Raw genomic sequence first — 13135 nt, 5'->3', positions numbered from 1 at the left:
CAAAAACACAGCTTGGAAAAATACAGAACTATTCTCAACTGCAATGTCTAACTCCACGTTAAAGGCAATGGGCAGCTAACCTAAATATCAAATGCAATGTCTAGTGTCATGTCAAAGCCAATAGGCATCTAAGCTGAATACAAAATGCAATGTCTTATATCATGTCAAAGCCCATAGGCAGCTGAGCTGAATACAAAATGCAATGTATAATATCATGTCAAAGCCAATAGGCAGCGGAGCTGAATATCATGTCAAAGCCAATAGGCAGAATATCTAATAGCATGTCAAAGTCAATAGGCAGCTAAACTGAATACATCATGTCAAAGTCAATAGGCATGCAATGTCAAAGCCAATAGGCGGCTAGACTGGATACAGCATGTCAAAGCCAATAGGCAGAATACAGAATGTAATGGCTAATGCAATGTCAAAGCCCATAGGCGGCTCAACTGACTAATGCAATGTCAAAGCCCATAGGCGGCTAAACTGAATACAGAAAGCAATGGCTAATGCCATGTCAAAGCCAATAGGCGGCTCAACTGAACAAAACATACCATGTGCTACTGGTGAACATTGAGCAACTAATATGCGCAGTGGTGAAACACAAAGTCATTGGTCAAAACAAACTTTATCAAATGGCAGGACATTCCGCCCTTTGACCAATGAATTTTTGTTTCACATATCTCATATTTCAAACAAACAAAAAAAAAAACATCAGCACAAAAAAAAACATTATGATCAAATCAAATTTCAATGATCAAAGCAATCCCTGTAAAGCAATAGAAGTGAATTAACACATTGATCTCATAACCTTTCACATCAGATACATCTACATAGAAAAGACTGGGCAATTTTTTTTTTTTTTTTTTTTCTGAATGAGTCTCTAATTCAACAGTGTTAGCAATTTGATGTGGCATGAGTTCTACTCATGTAAAGATGCACGGTCCACTTGAAAGGTTTGCTGGAAGATAAGCAAAAGTCAGAGTTCCATACGAGAGGGAAAAAAAAAAAAACACTGCAAACAAGTTGAACTTGAACTGAAGGCGCAGTTTGCGCAAAATGGATCCATGGTGCTGGCACTTTACTCAGCCAGGTTCAGGTTGGGGATTCGGTCCCTTCCCCGACCCCACACGCACACACCGGAAGGGGGACCACACAGCGCACTCAGGGACAGTGGCGAAACGTGGTAGGATCTGCAAAAGAAACAAGTATGACTTTTCTTGCAAATAACATTTTTCATTTAAACTGCACCCTTCCTCTTTCTTTCCCTGTTTTATAATCAGCAGGACGTTTTTGGGGCCCTTTGTTATATTTTCTGCAGGTTCTGGAGGGTCACTTGGGGCTTCAGCCCACACATCAGTACTGAGGTTTTTATCTGCTGCGCCACAGCTTCCTTTTTCTTGCACTGTCAGAAGGGCTGGGGCAGACTCATTCTTTACCAAACCTCCATTCACTGCACTTTTGTCAATTTGGGCCATTCTGTCTCCAATTTGTATGAATGAATCAGATTCTTTTCTAGGTATCAGCATAATTTCGATTTTTCCTTGGTAATTTGCAGCAATCACTCTCCCTAAAACCTGATCAATTTGCCATTTCTGTTCTGGTAACTTTCCTCTCCCCAACTGCTCTGTGACTGCTTGCATGACAGATTGCTTTTGTGCGTGCTGCACAGTTTTTATCAAATCTAGGGGAATGTGCATCTCTCTCATCTCTGCCCACCTGTAAGTGGCCTTTTCACATTTCTGGGGCACCCACATAGCCATCCCCACTAAGGCAGAATTCTGGGTGAACACTTCTCTCTCTGCATTTTTCTCATTAACATCTGCAAGGTAATTGAACCAGTTAGGTACAAGCCATGTGGCTAAAACATTATCAAAGAACCAAAAATCAGCATAAAAATGACACATCTCACGTAGCTCTTGCTTTAAAATCTGACACACATTATACAACGCTGTTCCTTCTCCTGTGCCAGAAAACAACATTTCAGTCAATGAATCATTAGTAAAACAAACATGCTTTTTATCTTCAGTAGACGAATTCAAATGGTGCACACAACTTCATTGATAATTCTTTTATCTGTGGTACTCTAGCCCTGTCTTGCAAGTACCAGATCCATTGTATGATTCTAGCTAGGGGCACTATTTTCTTTCCTTGTTCATGATTTAAATGTACATCAGTTTTTCCTTCTTGCACTGCGCAGAAACCTGAAGTCTGCATTATTTCATTTGCCAAATCACAAGCGCGCAGCTGCATATAATTTTTCACAGTGACCATATACAAAAGTGTTAGGATTTCACTCAAATGAGGGCTATTCTTTTTCCAAAAATCAAACAAGCTAATGAAACTCGCGGTGTCTTGCTCTAAAATCCTTCGTTTTACTTGTGCATTTTGCAACGGTAACTCGTAAATCACATTCTGGTCTCTCTCCTCCCTGTTATCAGTTAAGGAATGCATTTTGGCTGCCAAAAACCCTGGCTCACACGGAAACTCAGTGCAGCTCGGAGCTGTCTTAACCCCCTCATTACTGGAATGGGACAAGAAAGATTCTTCATTTTTATAACTTTCAGCATTATTTTGAATTATTGTATCCTGGCTAATTTGCTCACGTAAATTCCTATTTTCATGTTCCAACTTCCTACATTTCTCCTGCATTTCTCTGTAAGCAGATAAAGGTATCCAGACCTTTCTGTCATCATTACTTCCAAAACACACTTTTTCTACATATATACAACGGGAATTATTTCTCAAAACATTATCAGGCCTTTTAGCTACACATGCATTTTCTTCTGTAATTCCCCAAACAGAAAACAATTCACAGTTTTTCTTAGCACCATCAGGCAGTTCATCAACACATGTATTCTCAGACATGGTCTGCCGTGCTACTGTGATTCTCCAAACAGAAAACAATTTCTGTAATTCTCCAAACAACAAAAAACAATTACACTTTTAAAGTGTGCACTTAGAAATCTACTAACTCGTCAAACCCTTTAATCACCTCTTAATGACCGACCCCACGACTCCAGGTACCAATTGTAGTGCTTTCCTCTTATTTAGTTTCTAAGCACTAACATAACACAACAGAAATGCACTTCTGAGGTCAAAGAAGACTTTTATTGTTATTTTATTCTTCCCCAACCACAATGTTTATGAATGAATGACGAATTAGTAGCTTTCAAGTCCGCGTTAATCAAACAAAATATATCAGTTTGCAATATACACAGCAGGTTATATTTATAAGATATTGAATGCAAAGCAAAACAAATACTTCATCGTGTAGGAACTATTTACAGCTACATCTTTCTAAGGTCTGCAAGCTGATGACCCCTGTCAGCCGCGAGAAAGAGTGTCATCTACCCACACGGGATGCTGGCAGCTGGCGCCAAGCTCCAGCACGAGGTCCGGCAGATTCGAATCTGACTCTCTGCAGCCTGTTACATTCGTTACAAAGGTGTGCCCCCTCCTCTCAGACCTGGGAAACTGAGCAAGCCTTTTGGAGACTGGCCAGGTCTCCAAGACTACTCCTGTTCCCAAGCTCAAGCGAGGAAAAACAACGCCCATGTACCCTCTCTTATCAGGTCTAGTCTACTGTGAGAGCAAAACATCTTGGTTCATCTGGTGCAAAAACACAGCTTGGAAAAATACAGAACTATTCTCAACTGCAATGTCTAACTCCACGTTAAAGGCAATGGGCAGCTAACCTAAATATCAAATGCAATGTCTAGTGTCATGTCAAAGCCAATAGGCATCTAAGCTGAATACAAAATGCAATGTCTTATATCATGTCAAAGCCCATAGGCAGCTGAGCTGAATACAAAATGCAATGTATAATATCATGTCAAAGCCAATAGGCAGCGGAGCTGAATATCATGTCAAAGCCAATAGGCAGAATATCTAATAGCATGTCAAAGTCAATAGGCAGCTAAACTGAATACATCATGTCAAAGTCAATAGGCATGCAATGTCAAAGCCAATAGGCGGCTAGACTGGATACAGCATGTCAAAGCCAATAGGCAGAATACAGAATGTAATGGCTAATGCAATGTCAAAGCCCATAGGCGGCTCAACTGACTAATGCAATGTCAAAGCCCATAGGCGGCTAAACTGAATACAGAAAGCAATGGCTAATGCCATGTCAAAGCCAATAGGCGGCTCAACTGAACAAAACATACCATGTGCTACTGGTGAACATTGAGCAACTAATATGCGCAGTGGTGAAACACAAAGTCATTGGTCAAAACAAACTTTATCAAATGGCAGGACACCCACGTCTGGGCATACCCTTCCCACTTAGGGCGACAAAGCAAAAACAACAAGTGATGGACGGAATGCTGAACATTGTCAAACACTCACCCCCAGTCATAGATCTGGGTTTAATCCATCGTTCTTTTGCTCACCATGCCACCCCAGTTTGGACCCAGCCATATGCAAATCAGTCTTGACCCTGTTCCTCATGGGAACAGTCCAGACCGAACTGCCAAGCCAGGTCCTCACTGGACCGGAAACAAGCATCCTGGGACCGGTTTCGGGGTTTCACCCCTCATCAGCCAGGCTAGCTTGAATCCAGTGGCATGGGAAGCACGGGACCCACGTCTGGGCATACCCTTCCCACTTAGGGCGACAAAGCGAAAACAACAAGTCATGGACGGAATGCTGAACATTGTCAAACACTCACCCCCAGTCATAGATCTGGGTTTAATCCATCGTTCTTTTGCTCACCATGCCACCCCAGTTTGGACCCAGCCATATGCAAATCAGTCTTGACCCTGTTCCTCATGGGAACAGTCCAGACCGAACTGCCAAGCCAGGTCCTCACTGGACCGGAAACAAGCATCCTGGGACCGGTTTCGGGGTTTCACCCCTCATCAGCCAGGCTAGCTTGAATCCAGTGGCATGGGAAGCACGGGACCCACGTCTGGGCATACCCTTTCCACTTAGGGCGACAAAGCAAAAACAACAAGTGATGGACGGAATGCTGAACATTGTCAAACACTCACCCCCAGTCATAGATCTGGGTTTAATCCATCGTTCTTTTGCTCACCATGCCACCCCAGTTTGGACCCAGCCATATGCAAATCAGTCTTGACCCTGTTCCTCATGGGAACAGTCCAGACCGAACTGCCAAGCCAGGTCCTCACTGGACCGGAAACAAGCATCCTGGGACCGGTTTTGGGGTTTCACCCCTCATCAGCCAGGCTAGCTTGAATCCAGTGGCATGGGAAGCACGGGACCCACGTCTGGGCATACCCTTCCCACTTAGGGCGACAAAGCAAAAACAACAAGTGATGGACGGAATGCTGAACATTGTCAAACACTCACCCCCAGTATGTGCACTTGCCAGGTCGAAACAGCAGTTTAAAACTGCACACACAGACACTGCAGTGACAGGTCTGAGACATGTTCACAGGGCTACTCATGTGGGTGGCACAATCAGTGCTGCAGGCCCACTAGTAACATTTGATATACAGGCCCTGGGCACACACGGTGCACTTTACTAGGGACTTATTAGTGAATCGAACGTGCCAGTTATAGAGAATCCAATCACCAATACAACGCACACAGGCAGCACTTGCACTTAAGCACTGGTCAGCAGTGGTAAGTGCCCAGAGTACTAAAACCAGAACAAACAAAATGCAGCACACAGTCAAAACCAGGAGGTCAGAAGCAAAAAGAAAGGGGAAACCACACCAAGAGCTGACAAGTCTTACAGGGCCCTAATGTGCGTCACCACAACCCTAGGGAACAAATTCAGATATTTTTTTAAAAATTAACGGACCACTCATTTGGGTAAGGAATTAGAGGAAGATACTGGAAATTAACACTAAGCTGCACCTATAACATCTGAAAAAACTTTAGTTTTAAACTCGCCCACTATAATTATTTGCCCAGGATGTATGTTGCACCTGTGAAGATTAACAAATGAATCCTAATGCATTCTCAACCACTACATAAGAGAAACCCCGGATGCAGGATTAAATCAAATGGTTTATAGCCTGTTAGTAAAATAGTATTTTTTGGGGTAGAGGTGACTGAACCCTTAACAGAAACCACAACAGTCAAGATTTTTTCAAGGACAGAACTATGCCTATCAGGCCAGATCCCCCCCCCCTACTCTTCCTCCTCCTCCTCCTCCATCTAACTCTCGCCCACGAAAAATAACGTTTTGTACCATTTTATTTGTTTTTGCATTTGTTTTTATCCATTTTGACTAAGGAAGCACTGCAATGAGCCAGAGATCAACTAAAGTAAGGTGTTGGGTGAGAGATGTCCAGAAATGAGCTGAAATCAAGAGTATGATTTTACATACAAAATGAACATGAGCAAACAAGGTAATAAAGACCTAGGGATGGGATGAATTATTGGTGAACTTTAAAGGAAAACAGAATCAAAATGATTCACTATGCAACAATGTGTCTGTAAACCATTGGAAATGCCAAATACATATTAATTCAACGACAATGTCACTGAAGAAACTTAGCTCAAGGCCTCTGGGAAGAAACTTTGCAGAATATGACTGTAACCTTTTAAAAATGACTCTGCTCTCTCTCGCTTTTGGTTACATTCAAAGCCAAATCTATTTAAATATATCCTCGCATTGAAAGATGATTGTAAACAAACCCTTCTTGTTCTTTAGAAGTTGCATAAAGCTGCTTATGGCTTCCTGAAAAATGCTGTGTCTTTTTTTTCAAAATATCAAATAAGAAGACTACAAACTAATGATCAGCAAAGACAATGAATCATTCATACTTTCCTGTGTTGTCTTACTATGATCCTATTTGCTAAAATACACAGAAAAATATTTCAAAATAAAAGATTTTTAATAAAACATTCAGTGTAGTGATGATCTTCAGGTCTTGGGGTTGAAGTTAGAGGTAGAAATGTGAGGGGACCAGGACAGAAGATTGTGGGACTCCAGAGGGAGAGGGAGGAAATGACAAATGTTTCCTAGTTTTAAATGGAATCAATCTGACATTCTGATATGGTCTAGGTAAGTTTACGACATTCCTGTCAATCCCCATCTAATTTTGAAAAGTATGTCAAAGGAAGTATCAAAAGCTGTTGTTAAGATCCAGGACAGCTGGGATATAGGCTTCTCCTTTGTTAATGATTTCCAGGGCATTGTCAAGTGACTTTCTCAGACACCCGATTGGTTTAAATCAGGGAGGGTAATGTTTTTTATATCTCCATTTTGAGCGTGTTAAGTTAGCCTGCCTGCCTTTGGTCTACATTCAGCATGTCATTATCTTTTGAAGAACTTGTGAAAGTGAGAATTCATCTAAAAATTACTTTGTTAATGCATAAGGTGACACAAGTTTGCTACAAGGTACATGATATTTACATTTCAAGGTCTGACAGTGGATGTGTAAAATAAACATGTAGTCTGAGTTGACGTACTTTCATCATGCTGGTTCACACCGGTTATGTCATGGATTAGTGGGAAGTCCTCTGTTGTAATGTAAAAATCAGTGGCCAACACTATATAAAGCCCATGAATTGACTCCTGAACTAGAGAGGCCTTTGTAACTGGTTAGCATGAGAGGTCCTGCCAGACTACCGCAGCATCTACTCTTATGCAGAAAGTCAATGAAGAGAGGAGGTTTGGCCAGTTGATCTATGTTTTCCTACAGAGGGAACACTCTCCTGGCTGAAGTCTGATAACCACAGTTGATCCGCTGTGAACAGGTATGTAGTGTAGTGGGCCCCCAAAAACTCCTGAGGCAAGTTAGCTGCTCCATGCGCTCACAGTGTGGCACTTAGAGGTAGTCTTAGGGTGCTAGGATCATTCAACTCATGTTTGAACTGTTCCTCTTATTCTCGCTGTTAGCAACATGCATTAGTGCTGTTTTAATTACATTCCATGTGGTTATTACTCACGTAGTAAGTAACAGAATAAGACTGTTGAAATATATACGCTTAAACATAAATATGCCTTTTCTTAGTGCAGTGCTTGAGTGTCCTATTCTAAATAACAAAGTTGGGGTTTACTTACCACTTCATCTCTGATTCATTTATAGGACGGTACATAGCCCGGAAAACAAGGACACCATACCAGCAGGTATGCTCAGTGAGATTGTATGTGGCTACAATAACCTGGACATCCCCGCTCAAGCGATGGTGTATTAAACTCAGTCCAGGCACCCGTAGGTGGGAAAGCCAAGCCTTGCAGAACAAGGCCAGTGTTCCAGGTTACGCAACATGGCACCCAAAAGTCAGCATTGAGTTTTTTTGGAACTTTATGTAGACTTTGAATACGCACACTCAAAAGAACCATTATTACAAGTATAAAGAGACATCTGTAGTACTCATTGTTACTCCTACAGAAATAAAGAAGCACCTATTTCCTGTAGGTTGGTCAAGTTTGAATCTTGAAAGGTTAGTCCCCATCTGTGGTTCTGTATGTTCTTGAATCTCGTTTAATTGAATCAGTTCAATTAAAATGGCAGCTCCTCCAATAATTATAGCAATACATTACAGAGGCAGTCACTCAACTTTACAAGAATACAGGTGTCCCCCATGCCGGGGGTGGAGGGGGTCAGTTGCACTTGTATTAGCTGCACACGGCGTATGATGTTGAAACATTTTACTCATGGGTGGAGTGTGAGGCTATAGATACTGCCTCAGGGCAGTTTCAGGCTTATGAACCAGCAGCACCACCTGCATACTATAAAGCATACCAGTATCTGGAAATCCCTTTGACTTACCAAGAACAACTGGTTGGCTGTGAACTACCACACACCTCAATGTTAAATTGGGTCTCCTGAGTAAGAAAGGGGCAACATGGCCACTATTGGCTGGATATACACCATTTCGACATCCTGAAACCATACCAATCACTGATGTTGTTGGAATCTCACATTATACAAGCTTCTTATACAAGAAATTTGTATAATATGTGCTAAGAATCATGAACTAGACCACTGCTGCTTAAACAATCAGTCTACAGACAATAAACATTATCATGGGAAAGATACCAATGAAGTGTGAGGAAATTGCCTTCCGGATGGTTCATAAGACTAACTAATTGGAAGTGGTTTACCCTCACACAAGCCCTCAAGATACACATAGAATAAAGACTATGGCCCTCATTAGGAGTTTGGCGGGCGGAAAAGGCAGCCCGCCAAACTCCTGTGGGCATGTAACCGCCAGTGTGGTGACCTTCCCACGGCTCCCATTATGAGTTTGCTGCTGGGTCGGCAGGCGGAAACAGAGTTTTCACCTGCTGGCCCAGCAGGAAACAGCCCACAACATTGTTACGGTGCAACAGCATCCTTTGCGCTTTTCACTGTCTGCTAAGCAGAAAGTGAAAAGCGCGACGGGCTGTCCATGGGGGCCCCTGCACTGCCCATGCCTCCATGGGATCCCCTGCACACCGTCTCCACCAGCTTTTAAGAGTTGTGGGTGAGGGTGGTCATAATCCCCAGGGCAGCGCTGCATGTGGCGCTGTCCTGGCAGATTAGGGCCGCCAGCACCGCAAGTCCCTCCAGTGGAGGGAAACTGGTGGTGCGGGCGGTCCGACCGTGGCCGAACCCACACGGTCATAAATTGGCGGTCCGACCACCTCTTTGGCGGCAGTCAGACGGCCCCCGTGAGTATGGCGGGCCTATTTTGAGGAATAGTGCAGCACCTGGGGAAGTATATTTGCATGCATTTACACTAACACACATGGAACACTCTCACTAGCAGTTCCACCAAAGTAGTAAAACAAGTACAAAATGAGCACAGAGTTCCACTGGCTTTGGGCTTGGGCATTGTGACGGGTCGGATCGGAACGACCCGCACACAATCGCGACTGGTGCTGACACTGCCTGGGACAACCCGGAAGTAACCCCAAGGTCAACCCTTCCGATAGGTTCAGGACTCTCTCCGCGGAAACCTGGGGAATTAAAAGGCCAGGTCGTGGAGTTAGATGGAGGTGTGGATGGTCGGAGAGGTTTCATACAGAAAGCGTCAGAGGACCCAACCCTAAGACTCGAGGGGACCCAGAGGACGAGGAGACTCCTAGGACCGTCGGCAAACCCCGAGAACAGATTAAGACCAGAACAAGGAATCATCGCGGTCCCAACCCGGGACGAAGACAGCCGGCCCCGGGAAGCAGAACCTTAGGACCGCCACGCTTCAGGAGAAGCGTGGCCAAGTCAGGTACGGGGCTGGGGATGGGTAGGGTTAGGGAGGACGGGAGGGAGGATATAAATATATAGATATCACGGGCACGGTCACCGGGGCAGGAGGTACATTGATAAAGAGGTAGGAAGTCGAGAAAGGGGAGCACGGCAAGCACAAAATAGATGACTATCAGGAAGGAAACAGGGTTCAGGTACTGGCAGGAAAGAAGACCCAATTATAAGGAAGAAGACTCAGGAGAATAAGGAAAACAGAAAAAGAAAAGAACATACAGCATAAGTAAGAGAGAAAAAGTTAGAATCAAATACAAACAGACAGATCTGAGTAAGACAGAAGACGGGAAAAGAAAGGAAAGAGCAGAAACAAGGGACAAGGAAGAGAGAGAAAGAGAGAGAGTAAGAGAAGAGAAGAAAAGAGCAGAAGATAGGAAAAGAAAGGAAAGAGCAGAAACAAGGGAACAGGAAAAGAGAGAGAGAGAGAGAGAGAGTAAGAGAAGAGAAGAGAAGAAAAGAGCGATTTACTCAACCACTTACCGTGCCTATTCTTCTTCTGTCCTCACATGCTTCCCACGAGGCCTATGGAGAAAGCAGAAAGAAGAAGACGAGATTAGTCTACCCAGACTGGAGGAGGCGTCCAAAACCAACTACCACAGACTTACTCACCATAAAGTGTTCTGTAAAACAAAATAAACACTACTTACCTATAGATTCTACTAGTCCTGTGTGCTTGATATCGGTCAACCTACGACAGGCATGAAATGAATTGGAGATTTTTGTACAGTTTTCTCAATTATCCAAAGAAACATCAATGGGGAAGCACCAGCATTTGCTACACTCCTAAGAATGGGTTGGATTAAATACAGAAGAAGAGAAGAATATACCAAGCTGAAAAAGGAATCAGAACAAAAGACTGAGGTCAGTGTAAAGGGAGAAGAAAAATGTTTGGACCCTACAAGTCAAGTCAAAAAGAAGAAAGTGGTGGGATTTTCTACGAAACATGCCTTGCCAGCAACTGATACTTTGGCACAATGGAACTTTGGCAAGGGCGTTTCTAGACAACGCAGAAGAAGTAACAATAGAGCTTCAGACTCACCAGGGGTTTCTGGTGATTAACCCAACTGATGATTGTATACGGATTAAGACTCCAGAAAAACATGTAAATCCTCCAGAAAGGGTTTATAATGTGGATATACAAATAGAGGGGGATATAATTAAAGCAGTATATGGGCTTCATTTATCTGAAAATTATGAAACATTGCTAGAAGAATATGACAGGCCTTCGGTCTTCATTAGGGAAGCACCCTGAGGAGAGGAGGTAACATGAGTAGCCTTTTTCTATGTAGTACCAGAGGATATTAGGGAAATGTATGCAAAAGAGTGGGCTGTCAGACAAGCCCCAGCACTGTACAGAAACGACGCTGACTGAGATAAACACTCTATTCAATGTCATTCCCTTAAGCAGTGAGCCCCAAGCATAGCTCAATATCAATATCCCATGAAGCCAGAAGCAAACACAGCTTAAAAGCAATATTTTAAAAAACTGCAATATCAGAGCATTATAGCGCCTTACCTTTCAACAATGAATGCTCCTCATTTCCCCTGTGTTAAAACGAGACCCATCATATAGAATTGTTTGAGATTATAGAAATCTAAACACACACTGGCATACATGGTTCAAAATGCACACCATGGGTTTAATGACAAACCTAGTAGGGAAAAAATATAGAACTACCTTGGAAATGTCTAATCAGTTTTTCAATCAAAACAGTGTACTACAAACTGAGTATATAACCACCTTCAGCTTCAATGGAGTTCAATATTTCTTCAAAAGATTAACTATAGGGTTTAAGAATTGCCCTGGGCTAGTCTCAGCATGCATAATGTAGATCTTACAACCAGATACCGAGGCGCTATCATAGATTGATGACATTTACCTCACAGATAACAACTTAGCTGCACACTTAACTAGGGCTGACGGAATAGTGACTACTCAAGCATCACACGGTTACAAAACTAACTTTAAAAGGTCTAAAGTTGCTTACCTGACTGTGACTTTTCTTGGATAATAATTATCCAATGGGGCAAGGGACTTGCCCTTGATTCCTTCCGAAATTAACTACCATGCAAGCTCTTAACACACCAAAAGAGTTAATTCCCTGTTGGTGTGTCTTATCTTCGAGCATTTGCAGCACTAAAATGAGCAAGTAAAACTCTTGTACGATTTAATTTTTCCCATGTTTTCTGCAAAACAATGGATGAACAAACACACATATCTTGCGGGCACTGGAAGCAGCTATGCTAGAGACAAAATATTTACAGACTAGGGATAACAAAAGAAACCTAGTATTAACAATTGTACCAAGCTACTCAGGGCAAATATATCTACGATATGGGACACAATTCCTATGGCATACAAATTACACTGGTATTCTCCAGCTGAAGCATGTTTTGCTTCCACAGAAAAAAACCTTGCAGCTCTGCAGACAGCCATTTAAAAAAAAGCACTTGTTGGTGCAGGGAAAACTAATGCTTGTTATTTCTGCTGTTCCTCCTCAAGAAGTGGGCACTAAGGCACTAAGGCAGGCATTCCCAATGCTCGATCTCTACACTCAAGAGGGATGCATTGGGCCTCCTTGCTAAGTACGGTTGATGTAAGCTTTAAACACTTAGTCATATCAGAGTGTGTTTTATACAGAAGGCTCTGTACAACTTGTGGTTGGGACTAAACAAAAGTACTCCGAAGCCTACGCAGCAGTGCAAGGTATAGTTAAAGATGGTGAATTCCAACCGCAGCACACCCTCACCAGAATCCTAGGTGACCGTACCACGTAACATGCAAACATTCATGGCTTGGTACTTGCACTGCAGAAGGCAGACCCATCAATAGCTATAAAAATGGTGTCCAATTCATTCTTCTGCATGTAGTTTACAATGTAGGTTTAAAAAACTGGTGCCTAAATAGATTCAAAAGAGAAACTGATTAAGAATACACTTGTCAGGCTTCTGCAAGTCCATGTGAC

General features: G+C 42.8%; 1 protein-coding gene and 1 long non-coding RNA gene across 2 annotated transcripts in view; one reads left to right on the top strand and one right to left on the bottom strand.

Moving 5' to 3' along the window:
- Positions 1-10671, bottom strand: part of LOC138260185 (uncharacterized) — a 109100-nt gene extending 98429 nt beyond the window's left edge. The window contains exon 1 of the long non-coding RNA XR_011198830.1: positions 10650-10671. This is a non-coding gene — a long non-coding RNA (uncharacterized lncRNA). The remainder of the gene's footprint in view (positions 1-10649) is intronic.
- CIPC (CLOCK interacting pacemaker) overlaps positions 1-13135 on the top strand; it is a 242607-nt gene that overhangs the window by 30582 nt on the left and 198890 nt on the right. The window lies entirely within an intron of this gene.

This window comes from Pleurodeles waltl, chromosome 9, assembly GCF_031143425.1.
Source record: "Pleurodeles waltl isolate 20211129_DDA chromosome 9, aPleWal1.hap1.20221129, whole genome shotgun sequence".
In the NCBI taxonomy this organism is placed as follows: Eukaryota; Metazoa; Chordata; class Amphibia; order Caudata; family Salamandridae; genus Pleurodeles; species Pleurodeles waltl.
The sequence above is the reverse complement of the archived record's forward strand: the minus strand, read 5'-3'. Positions and strand labels throughout refer to the sequence as shown.